General features: G+C 41.1%; 1 long non-coding RNA gene across 1 annotated transcript in view; it reads right to left on the bottom strand.

Moving 5' to 3' along the window:
- The window catches only part of LOC111821953 (uncharacterized), a 571,437-nt gene that overhangs the window by 445,153 nt on the left and 113,267 nt on the right, over window positions 1-13,017 (bottom strand). The window lies entirely within an intron of this gene.

The following is a 13,017-nucleotide window of genomic DNA, read 5'->3' as shown; positions in this document are numbered from 1 at the left end:
TTTTTTTTTTTAGTTTTTTAAAAGAATTATGGCAAATATATATTTAACAAAACATTCACCATTTCAACATTTTTTACGTGTATAATACAGTGACACTGATCATGCTCATCTTGTTCAACCATCACCTCCATCCATTTCCAAATGTTTCCATCACCTTAACAGAAGTTCAGTGTAAGTTTTTGTAAGTTTCCTAGAAAGATATTGACTAGTCATTTCTGCATTCTGATTTTTTTTCTGGGAAGGAGATCTCAATAAACTGTGAGGATAAAAGAGGCAAAGTAGCAAGGTGATCAAATGAGAGGATTCCAAGTGTTGAATGTGGCTACATTAACACCTGGTATATGTACATATCATGTCCATTACTATTATATTATTGTTTTATTATTTTTTTCGCTAACCAGCCTAGAAAACAAAACAAAAGACGGCCTCCAGCTGTTCATCTTATGCCCTCTTCTGTTTCTCCTGCAGCAGAGGGTTTGGAAAAAATTTCACGAGGGACTACTGGAATAGAATTTAATGTAAAGTCCATGAAAAAGGAAAAGAGTTACCCTCCATTTGACTACTAAACCCCAACTAAAGCTCTGAAGGTGTATGTCTTAGTTATCTAGTACTGCTATAACAGAAATTCCACATGTGGATGGCCTTAACAAACAGAAATTTATTTTTACAGTTTAGGAGGCTAGAAGTCCAAATTCAGAGCTCCGGATCTAGGGGGAAGGCTTTCTCTCTCTGTCAGCTCTGGGGGAAGGTCTTTGTCTCTTTAGCTTCTGCTTCCTGGTTCCTTGGAGATCTCCACGTATCTTGGAATCTCTCTTACGCCATCTCTCCTCTGCTTGCTTGTTTAATCTCTTTTATATCTCAAAAGAGATTGACTCAAGATACACCCTACCACTAATCCTGCCTCATTAAAATAGCAAAGACAACCCATTCCCAAATGGGATTATAACCACAGGCACAAAGGTTAGGATTTACAACACATGTTTTTGGGGGACATAATTCAATCCATAACAGTATACTTAATGAGAAGTGCATAATCACTGCATCCAAGGAATAAAAACCTCAAAACTTATTTCTAAAATTACATTTCTCTTTAAAAAGTCCTATAAATTTTCTCTCCTTTCCAAGGAAACGATCTTACCTCCAGTCAAAGCAAGGATCAGAGTTGACAGCCGAGCTGGGGAAGAACAGAATACACAAGAAACATCTACTCAAGCTGTTTTGTTCCTAATTCCTCACTCCTGGCACATGTCTGTCTGCTAACACAGCAGAGGAGACATGTCAGTTCAGAGTCACTGCCTTGGGCAGCCTGAAACCCCACATGGAAACGGCAGAAAAAAAAAACAAAACATGCAGATAGGTTTGCCCTTCCTGATCATCTGACAAGCTCCCAACAACAACAAAGCACTTTCTTCTCAATTTTTTCAATAACCACATTGTCTTGGGTGGACGTGCAATGGGAGCGATACGTAGTGTACAGTAGTCATTCCAATAAACTAACAACTTCAAGCAAATCCAAAGCCACCAAAGCATCTTATGGGAAGAAACACTATCAGTAATAGATAAGGCAGAGGACAGGTGTAATGAGGTTCATCTGACAAAGTATGATCCTGAGAGAGAAAATTATTTGGGGTGGGTAGCAGCCTATTATTTTAAATTCCCACTAAATATAGAAACCAATAACCTATGTTATCAAAACAGTGTTTTCTGTCTTTGAAAACTGAGCGAGTTGAACAAGTGCACCTGTGGGTTTCCAAGTGTTTATGTGACCTCGTGGCCCTGCAGACATGTCTTTCATACACCTGCCTCTGCAAACAAGCTCAGGTGTAAATGAGTTTGTGAATATCAGGAATTCTAGTCTGTACTGTTTCAGGTGGAACTGATTTACAGGGCCCCCTTCACCTCTTCCCGCAAGTCCCTGAACTCCCCAAATTTCCAAACTCTCTTGTTACTGCTGCAACTGCTGCTTCTCCATTTTTTTCCCCTTTTTTTTTTTTCATAAGGCCTCTGGCCTTACACTGCTGTTTATCACCTAAGGCAAACTCTCTCACTCCTTTTCTCTCTCTGTTTCTTTAAATCTCTAAACCACAAACCAGCATGCGAGCAACACCGTGGGTCAAGATATCAAAAGAGGGAACTTTTATAGGTTTCCTCGATAACATGGGCAATAAAAGGAGAAAGGAGCACAAGCAGCATCACTAACCTTATTTGATGCTGAGCAGTAAAGAGAGACGGCTCCTCTGCGGTCGGCCCATGTGGGTCCGGGCCGCTGGTATGTGAAGAGGGAAGCTCTGTATCAACACTCAGTCTGGGTTTTCCTACACTCTTATGTTGAAGCTTTCCAGGTGTTTTCAGCAAATAATACCCAGGTAAACAGTAGGTTACTGAATACATTAAACTCACTGCAGCAAGAAATTGCTTTTTGACACCCAGTACTTACAGGGAAGAGGAGCCCTGGTGGTGCATTGGTTAAAGTACTCAGCTGCTAACTAAAAGGTCGGAAGTTCGAACCCACCAGACGCTCCCCAGGAGAAAGAGGTGGCAGTCAGCTTCCACAAAGATTTACAGCCTTGGAAACCCTATGGGGCAGTTCTACTCTGTGCCATAGGGTCACTGAGTTGGAATTGACTCGTCGGCAGTGGCTTTATATAAAGGCAAACTGTTTTTCTGCACGCATTCACATATGTGAACATAAGTAGGAATTCATAGACTATGCTGTGGAGATCTATGCTACAAAAGTAGAGGTCTCATTCCAAATATTGCACATGTTAATCAGCTCTGCCTACGTAGCTACAAGCTACATACTTTAGCGACTGCACTGGGGCTATATATTTGGAGCTCATTGTTATCATCTATAACGCAGACATGTTGTATTTAAACAAAATGCGCTTTTCTTGGCATGACATGGTGGCTGGCTTTCATGGGATATGGGGCCAAGAGGAAATGGCTTCCACAGCCCTCAGGAATAACTACTTCCAAAACCATTTGGGCAAACTGGACTCCTTGTTTTTGTTGTTAGCTACCATCGAGTGTAAATAAAACAACATGTCTGATCTGCATGTAGAACTTTAAAAAAATAATCAACTTTTATAATCTACTTTCAGGGAAGAAGGGTCTTCTCTCATAAAGAAGGTAACCACTTTTTGCTTCAGGCCCCTGAAGAACCCAAATCTTACCTTTCCCCCTCCCCCCTGCCCCGCCGAAATTTTCTAATAGTCCTTGCCCCTGCCTTCCTACCTCAATGGAGAAAAAGGATAAATGATTTCACCAACAGTAAGGGCAGGAAAAGAAGTACATCTTTCTCCTCTCAGGAAAAATTACATTTCCTGATTCCCATGACGTCACATGGACTTTCCTTTTGTTTTCAATTATTTGTTTATCACCTGTTCGCGTCCCCCCTTCAAAAAGAATGCCATTCCCCAAATTGTCTTACTACGCATCCCTTTCACTGATATCCAGATCAAATACTGTGCTGGTCCTTGAACATACATGTTGATTGCAACCAAGACCACGAGCACCGTATTTGCCACTTCTGGAGTCAACCACACGAAGAAACCACAAACAGGCTCCCTACCTAAGGCCGACGGGACAAGGCGGTGGGCTGCACTGAGCCCCGCACATGTGACCTTGTGGGCATGCTCAGTTTTGCCTGAACTTCCTAAATGTAGGGGTGGCGGAGCTGAGCTAACCAGATACTTTGGGAATAGACAGCGGTAACTGTCTGAAAGACTACGTTTCCTCTGCTCTTCCCAGAAACAGCACTGCTCCTGCCCTCTGGGCAGGAGTTACCTGATACCGCCAGGTCAGCTTACCCCAGTGCCTCCTTCTCCACCTACCTGCCTGCATTCTGAAACAATTCCCATCTTTATGAACGTTTATATTGGGCCTAACAAATGTTACGTGTGAGATTTGTTGCCCTGCCCCCCATACAAAGTATTACAAACATGTGGTCAAAAACACATAAATAGAAATCTAATTTTTCTAGTTATTTGGCAGACTAAGCAAAGGCTAAGAAGCCCTGGTGGTGCAACGGTAAGTGCTCGGCTACTAACCAAAAGGTTGGAGGTTCAAACCCACCAACCAAACCTACCAGCGCTCTGTAGGAGAAAAGACCTGGCAATCTGACCATCTGATCCCATAAAAATCACAGCCTTGGGAACCCTATGGGACAGTTCTACTGTGTCCTATAGGGTTGCTATGAGTCGGAATCGACTGGCGGGCACACTACAAGTGAAGACTATAAAAATGCCCTCTGAACTCCTCCCTTTCGTTTTCACGGTACACAGTAAGCACGGAGACCGCTTACAGTCCAGCTGGCTGCACACACACAGGAGGGTGTTCCCCACCCCAGCAGTTTGCTCTCTTAGCTCTGCTCTCCTGCTTAATGCGGTGCCGTCACAGCTCCCTGAGTGAGGCCAAGTCCGAAGCATGTTTGCAAGGTACTTTCTCTTGTGCCTTAGAGGGATTGGATCTAGTGAGTGCGAATGCACCCTGCTCATCGCTGGACTAGAACATTACGGGACTGTGTGGGGGCTGCACAGTGTGTACACACGCCTTGAATGCAGCCTGGGCAGGGTTGGGCTGATACGCTTGGACTGCAACTTCGTGATGTCAGCATGATTCGCACTTGTGTAGATGGGGGTGAACGTTTTCTTATCAACCGTCCTCATTTTTATACAACTGAGCTCAATGGGCAGGCTCAGTTGTACACCTGTAACTGCTTGAATTGGTGGGGTATATATGTCAAGACTGAGGGGATGGCTCTTGACAGATTAGGGACACTGGTACACAGCGTAACATCTCATTTTTCAGCGCCACAAACCAGACTCTAAAATATTGGAATAAATCCTTTTATAATTTTTTAATGACTTAAAATCATTTCCTACACTCATTTGTTTACACAAAGTACTCAGATTTAAGAGGAACCTGCATAGGATTGCAAAACTTAGCAAATAACAACACAGAGGCCCAGTTAAATCTGAATTTCAGATAGACAACAAGTAACTTTTTAACATAAGTATATCCCACATACTTCATGGGAAATACTTATAGTTTAGAAAATTATTTGTTTAGCTGAAATTCAAATTTAACTGGCCGGGTACCCTGTATTTTATTTGGGACCCCAACCTGCAGACTGTGTGTGTGTGTGTGTGTGGGAGGAGAGGGCGAAACAGTGTAACTTCACTCTGGTATGTAAATTTTGGGGGAAATGCATTCCTGGCCCCTGACTCCTTGCTTAGATAGAAATATGGCAACTGGAGAGACGATCAGACCTTCAAATGAGCTTTGTAGTTTTTAGTCATATATTTCCAGGTGCCTGGGGACCATTGGAGGGAAGAAGGGTTCCAAATGCCATCCTGAATCACCATGTTAGGAGGAAGCTGAGCTTGGGCAGGTATGTTTTTCAACACAGCACTAACAGAGCACACACAGGGGATTAACATTCCTCTGCTGAGGTTTATGACTTCATTAGAATATTTCTCATCATAATTGAATAGGTAAAAATACCTGGCTATTAAATACAAGCCTATCCCTCAGGATGACCAGATTATCACTTGAATTTAAACTCTTTCTGAATTTTTAATAGTGCATAACAAATACGATTATTTATGCACTTTCTTCCAATACTCAACTTGCCAGCCCTACAATTATTTGGAGCACCTTCCGTTTCAATGGGAGGGATTAAATTGAGCTGAGGCTGCTCCTTGTATATTTCTCCCCAATCCTTCTAAAATATTTAGCCAACAGGTCCCCCTTTTCCCTGTGACCCAAATGAAGCCTGCCCATAATCCTTTTGGGGCACTGATGGAGCCTGGCTCTGCGTTGTTTAGAAAGCTCTAGTAATTAGCAGTGAGAAGATGTAAGGAGCAGGGGTGGAAGGGAGCAGCTAAGAATCCGTAAAGCTGTCTGATGACAAAGTCAAGTGGAGGCCTGCCTGGCTGAAACCTCTTCCATAGATCTGTAGTCTGGACTTGAACCCTGCCCTCTCACCTCAAGGTCCAATATTTCTTCCCTTTTCTTTTTTTTTTCCCCTGCTCGAGAGTCCCCTGCCCCCACCTTCTCCTCTCCTCCCAGCTTCTCTATCAAGCAGTGATGTACTCAGACTGACTATGAATAAATGTGAGTGACCCCCATCTACCCACCCCCACTTCCCTGAGCCTTCTGCTGGAGCAGGGGGTGGGGGAGAGGGAGAGAGAGAGAGAGAGAAAGACTGAGAGAGAGAAGGGAACACGAGAGAGGAGGAAAGGGAGAGAGGGAGATAGAGGGAACAAGGAGGGTCCCCGACTTCCTCACAGGTAATTAAAGGGACTATTTTCAAGGTTGCATGGGCAAAAGACAATTCGGCCCTAATGAAGCATCGATCGACCGGCACTAAGGTAGAAAGGAGCTGACATTCATTCAAAGGTACCTTTAACTGATGTAAGACACTGCACCGGGAATGATTCGTTCTCTGCTGTCATTGCCTAGGACCTGGGTTAGGAAAAAAGGTGGGGGGGGTTTTTTTTTATTTTTTTTTTTTTTTCGTTTTTCCACATGTGTGTGTGTGGGTTTTTTTTTTTTTTTTTTTTTTTTTTTTCCTTAAAAAAAATATAATCCATCAGGTCACATTCCATTTGGTTGAAGGAAGGGGCCCCTCCCCCTCCAGGGTAAATTTTCTTCATTAGTCACGTTTAAAATCCCACCAATCAGGCCTGCTGGTCTGCAATTCTTGAGGTCAGTGGTGGAGAAGCAGGGACTCCTCCGGACGGTCAGGGGAATCGCTGTCTGTTTGTAAACCCAAACCATTCCCTTCCTCAGGTTTGGCTACTATTGACTTAGTGCTGGTGTTTGCTATTTTATGGCAAAAACAAAAGCCTCAGGGGAAAGAAGGGCTGGGGGTGCAGATCACTGTGCAGGGGGGGTGGTGAGGATGTGTGATGGGGATGGAGGGAGAGAAGGACGGAAGATGCTCGCATGGATGAGGTCTTTGGCTGTACAGGCAGTGATATGGGGTTTTCATATTACAAACGAATGCCAGGCAGAGCCCCAGGTCAAGGAGTGGATGAGAAGGGAGCCCAGCCTCACCTCCCAGCTCCTCTGGGGGTGGCCAGGCCCTGGCTTTCTGGGTGCTCCCTCTGGGCTCCCCAGCCCTGGAGAGGGCTTCTGTTTTTCTTATAGCCCTCAAAATGTTTACATTTGGAGACTGTCTGAATGATACGAAAGATACAAAAATGCTAGTAGTGCCAAGCAAATGGTGGTGGGTGACAGGGAAGGAGAGGTAGTATCGATTCCAAAACAAGTTGAGTGTTTAGTTGTCTAGAGAGGTTTTGCTGCAGCCCAGCTCGGCTGGATCTTACAAGGGGCCCCGCATTCAACAATAGCAGGTCCCTTCTGAGCAAGAAACACAAAGGGAATTTGCTCTGGTTCAGTCCCCACAGTGAGGCCCTTCGGAAGCTGAACAGAGTCAGTTTTTTCCTCTGCTAAAAGTAAGGAGGGAAAAGAAGTCCCTTGTACATCCCATATAGACATGCAGGGTACAATAAACTGAAGAAAAGGGGCCCTTTGGCAAGACATTTCCAGTCACCAGCTCTTTCTCACATTCCCTTTTTTTCTTTCTTTTTTTCCTTCTCAGAATTTATCATCGTTTCTTGATTTTGCTCTTAATTTTGGCTTGGTTTTGGAGGGAGGGAGTGGCAGGATATATTATTTAGCTTGATAAACAGCATTAGCACACCGCCTTGCTGCCTCCCTCCCTCTGCCTCGCTTCTGTTTATTCATTCGTGTTTACATTTCTAAGACATCCCTTTAGCTGAAGGAGGACACTTCCCACATATTGCAGTACTGGCCATTAATGCAAAAGGATAATTTATTGGATGCACAGCCTTTGAAGTTGAATTTTTAAAGGAAAAATCGGGGCCCAACTTTCCTAGGTTTGCTGCATTCATATGTAGTTGATTTGTACTTTTCTCCTCTTTATCTTTGAAACAGTTGGTAACATTCTGTTTATTAATTTGATGCTATTTCATTGTGTGTTTTTTGTTTTTTTAAGCTCAAAGAACAGGTCAGGAAACAGGCAGAAATTGTGTGGAACACCTGCTGAAATTTAAAAAAAAAAAGTTTTTCCCTAAAAATGGCTTAGCTGTAGCCCAGTAGATTCTATCTGCATTAATTTGGCTGAACAACAAGATATTGCAGGGGACAAACTCTGAATAAAGCAGTTCCGACTTCCCAGAATTGGCACAGCTCAGCCTAAACAATGGCTGCTTCCTATTCACCTTAACCCAGCATTTCAAAAGAACATCCCCAGAAACACAAAGCATCAGCGGGAAATGGCAATTTTATGAATCCTAATCAATCAAAGGGCTTATTAACTCAATGTGAAGCCAGATTAAAATCTTTAATTATAAATCGTGCTAAAAGGAAAAACAAAATGTACTTATGGTACACTGAAAATTCCGGATATTAACATAGTTCTCTTATCTCTTGCAATATTAAATTCCCCCTCCTTTTCCCCCCAACAACCTCACCTTTTTCTATTACTAAAGAACAGGGCTACAGAACCAAAATCATTTTTCCCCTCGATTTATTAAAATGTATTCTTTTTCTCCCCCTGTGCTTCCAATAGGTTGCTGGGAAGCTGCGTTGGTGGCGGTAGGAAGGAGTATGAGAAATCCCATTACTGAACCCCGGGCGGCTAGGGTTCCAGCATGATGCTGGGGGTAGTTTGAGTAGCTGTGTATTAAGGGGACAGAGTTGGTGTTATAGGGTTGGCGGGGGTTTTTTTGTTTTTGTTTTGTTTTTTTCTTTTGGGGCGATTGGGGGAAGACAGCAATCAGATGTGGAGCATTTTTGCTAATGAAAGCGGCATGCATGTCTGTGCAAGTGTGAGTGATTGGCAGGAGTGGAGATTGCCAGCCCCAGGAAGGGCCCTCACTTTAAGCCACGGTGTGAGAAAAGGCTCTGGCTGCTGCGGCTGCTGCTGCTGCTGCTTCTCCTTCTCCTTCTCCTTCTTCTTCTTCTTCTTTTTTTTTTTTTTTAATCAGGCAGACGTTTGGGAAATGACCACAGCAAATTTAATCACAGTTGGGGGGTGAAGGGGGGAGGGAGGTAGAGCAGAGAATGTGATTCACATGTTTTATTTATTTGTTCGGAGTCACGGCCATCCTATTGTGTGTCCCTCATTCTGTCATTTCAGGCCCCTCCGACCCACCCCCTACCCCTGTCCTCATTGTTAATATAAGAGGCAAAGAATATAACCACATTTTATAATAATAACATATCCAACATTGCAAAAGCAGGAACCTCATCTTGAGAAGGGTCCTTTTCTTATACCAAAATGATAATAATAACAATAATAATAAAAATCTTTCTGTCCTAATGACAACGGAGGATGGAGAAATTTGTTCTTTGTATAAAAATTCAGCTAGGGTACATGCCCCTATTTCCTCCCCCCCTGCACATTGCTATGGTACTATTCTATTTTTATATTTCAGAGCAAGGCTCATGTTACCAAATTGGCTCTAAATTAAAAATAGGAAGGAAAGAAGGAAAGGAAGGAGAAAGAGAGGAAAAAAGAAAGAAAGGAAACTTTAATGTCTTATGTACAATCAAAGCTAATTAGTGGAGAGTAAGGCCCTGGTTTACATGAAATCCTACTTCATTCTTTTTAAGTTCAGATTTTCTTCCTCTCAGCGCCTCTCCTGAAATTGTCCCCATTTTTGGCTTTATTCCCTTAGTTCCAGGGGCAAGGAGCCTTCATTTCAAAATTAGATCTCTTAAGATTCCTGCACTTTCCCTCCTAACCCCAGAACTAGGTTTTATCCATGGACATAAGGAAGAGGCAGAGAGTAGGCTAGAAAGGGAGAGATAGCTCTTGTGGACAATCCTGATAGTGAATAGGGCTTGATTTTCATAATACAAGGTTGACTTTGTGCTCTTTTTATCTGAACACTAAGTCTGAAATGCCTTATTTAATCTTTATAATATAAACTATAATCAAGAAAGGGACTTGTCATTGATGGATACTAACTAACCAAGCCTGCCTGGTGGCATGTCCTGGCTCTGTGCTTTCCTCAGGCATTCATGATCATTTCCACACCATATTCTTGTAGCTACTACTATTTCTAAAGAGCAGTAAAAATACGGTTTTCCGGGAACTTGCGAACAGAGACAATGCCCAATATTATGTTAAAACCATTTACAAACACGTGTATATGCTTTGAGCAAATATATACCCAAATGTTGCTTTAGCATCTGAAAACTTGCACAGTCTTATTTGCCAGCCCAGTAACCACACCTGCATGTTCCTCACTGTAAACAGAGGAGTCTGATTTTTATTTTGCTAATATGCATAATTTTTATATAGGTCCATCCTTCCTTGATTTTTATACTTTCACAGATGGATAATTTTGTAATTATCTAAATGCACAAATATAGCTAGAGAACAAAGAGTAAGTAAAAGATCCTAAATCAGTTTTCATGGCTAAAAGTGCACGTGGAATCTGTTTTGGCAAAAACCACTCAAATTCTCAGAATTCCTCTAAATCCTTAAATGCCACACGGCTGTGATATTCCTTTGAAGAAGAGCATTGGACCTAATAAACCGAATACTGGAGGCACAGTTCTTGTTCTCTTTAGTTGTTGAAACAGCTTTTCATTAAATTTAAAAAAGACCTTTTGTGCTTAATTGGGTTTTCATTTCATTGCTTTTAAATTTGTTAAGCTTGACTTTTGACACTTTGGATGTTTAGCCTTTTTTTTTTTTTTTAACTACAATTATATAATAAATATTTGTGCTCCAAAGAGGGAGATGTTAATCTGTTGTTAATGCTAGCATACAAAGAATAAAATACACTTTAATCTTTTGTTATAAATAACCCACATAAATATGTACATTTTGTAAATATCATCTTTAAGCAACTAATAATATAAACTATTTTTGAAACATTACATATACAATGTATTTACTCCACTGCCCTGGAAGGTGTAAACAAAATAAGAAAAGATGATTAAGAAAGCCAAGAAGGAAAGATAATTTATATAAACAATTATGTAAATAAAATGTGCTTTTGAGTTTCTATTTAAACAAATTAGACATCAGATGATAAAAGGCACTAGTAAACGACAATTATCTATCAAAAATAAAACTATCTGACTCTTTTCCCATTGATTTACATTCCCAGTTCGCTTCAGCAAATCAGAAAATATGAATGGAGACAGCTCTCATCAGCAAAAAAATGAAAACAGATATTTGTTTAAAAAATAAAAAAGGAAAGAAAACAGTCTATGGAATTTAGTTCTCAGAAATTTACAAAAGAGACATTTAGAAATTACTCAGAAGGTAATGCTTTGAAATTAAATTTTTTTTTTGATGTACTTTTTTTCCTTTTAAATATTCAAAAGTAATCATGCTCTTAGATGAGGAGTGTATGTCTCTATCTAATAGAAAGGTTTTTCCTTTTCCGCCTAAAGGAAAATAATTTTAAAAGAATTTCAGAAAGAAATACATTGAAATCAACATGAAAAATGACCTTACCATTAGTAAATGGAACCTAATTTTTAAACATTTTAATCAACTTATTTTAAAGTATTCCAAATGCATTTAAACATACGTTTCATGTATATTTTTATTTACCTCACAATTGTTATTTGGGCATTATTACAGGTAATATATTTTTTATGTCACAAAGAAGGCAACACTCATGGTGGAAAATATTTACATTTTCCATCTTCTTTAGTTTTGTTTCAAATCTAAATAAATAGGAAAGTAAAAATGGTTTAAATGATTATTTTAGAACTCTGCAGGGAATCTCCTTTTTAAAAGTATTTCAAACCTCTCTAAAGATTTCTCCCATTGATATTATGTTGTTGGTTTCCTTTTAAAAAATACTCTACTTTTTAAAGACCCTTATAATTTAAATTTGTGTCTTATGTGTATGATTTTGTCAAAAATCCCAATCCAAACACAGAAAATGCCCTGTGTCTCCTTAACACCTACAAAGCTAATGTTTATAGGCCAGCTTAAATCTGAGGAGAAAATATTCACCAAAACTCTAGACGTTTTTTTTTTTTCTGGATCAGTCAAGCTCTACATTTGATATACAGACTGATTTTTTTTGTTTCCATCAAAATTACATGAGAGGCCAAAAGCGGGAATCTAAGACTCTAGACAAACTGGGTGGTGCTCCTTTCTTCTCCTGTTTCTGTTCAGTGTCAGACTCTATGTTTAGATAAAACAATTTATCTTTATCATTTTCAAGCTGGTCAGACGGGTGAGGGGGTGGGAGGTGCAAAGGGGTGGAAGGGTGAGGGAAAAGGCGATTGTTTCACTTGTTGTCAGAGGGCATTGATCAGCCCTTCTGTCTGCTGGTCTCAGAGGTGAGGCCACGTCCCCCAGGAGCACTTCGGGGCTGGGCCATGTCAGTGCAAAGCTGTATTGAGTCATGACCCAAATGACTGCTCATTGAGGGAAACGGGTATTGGCGTCCAAATCATTCTGAGACACCCTCAGTAACACTTAAACAAGTCCACTCCGTTAATGTCAGGTCACAGGGGACACATTTAGCCCCCTCTGCTGACCATTAGACCCTTTGATGGAGTGAACGATAAACTTGACGGGACAAGCTGGACCCCGGTCTTGAGCCTGCCTAGGTTGACAGCAGGCCCAGTGCAGGGCTGCCTTTTGGAGAATGCAAGGTGTCCCTGTGGTCAGGTCCTCTAGGGATTCTGTTCCTTTCACACCAAACAGGGTAAAATATAACTAAAACTAGTTTCGATGTTACAGCGTCAAAGGGAGAAATACTAGCTACCATGATCCTTCTCGAAATTTTTCAACAACGAGGTCAAGCACAAACTGTGGATAAAGTGGTCAGGCTCTACCATTTTGTAATTTTTATTTTTTGCTTTGATTTTCCTCTTTCTTCCAAGCACTGCTGATATAGTGCAGGTATTTTGAAATCCATTTGTTTTACCTTCTGTGGCAAAGAACAAAAAGAATTCCTTATTGTTTCTCAGGGAAGTAGAGAAAGATTCAACAAAAAT

This window comes from Trichechus manatus, unplaced genomic scaffold (genome assembly GCF_000243295.1).
Source record: "Trichechus manatus latirostris isolate Lorelei unplaced genomic scaffold, TriManLat1.0 scaffold00116, whole genome shotgun sequence".
NCBI lineage: Eukaryota > Metazoa > Chordata > Mammalia > Sirenia > Trichechidae > Trichechus > Trichechus manatus.
The sequence above is the reverse complement of the archived record's forward strand: the minus strand, read 5'-3'. Positions and strand labels throughout refer to the sequence as shown.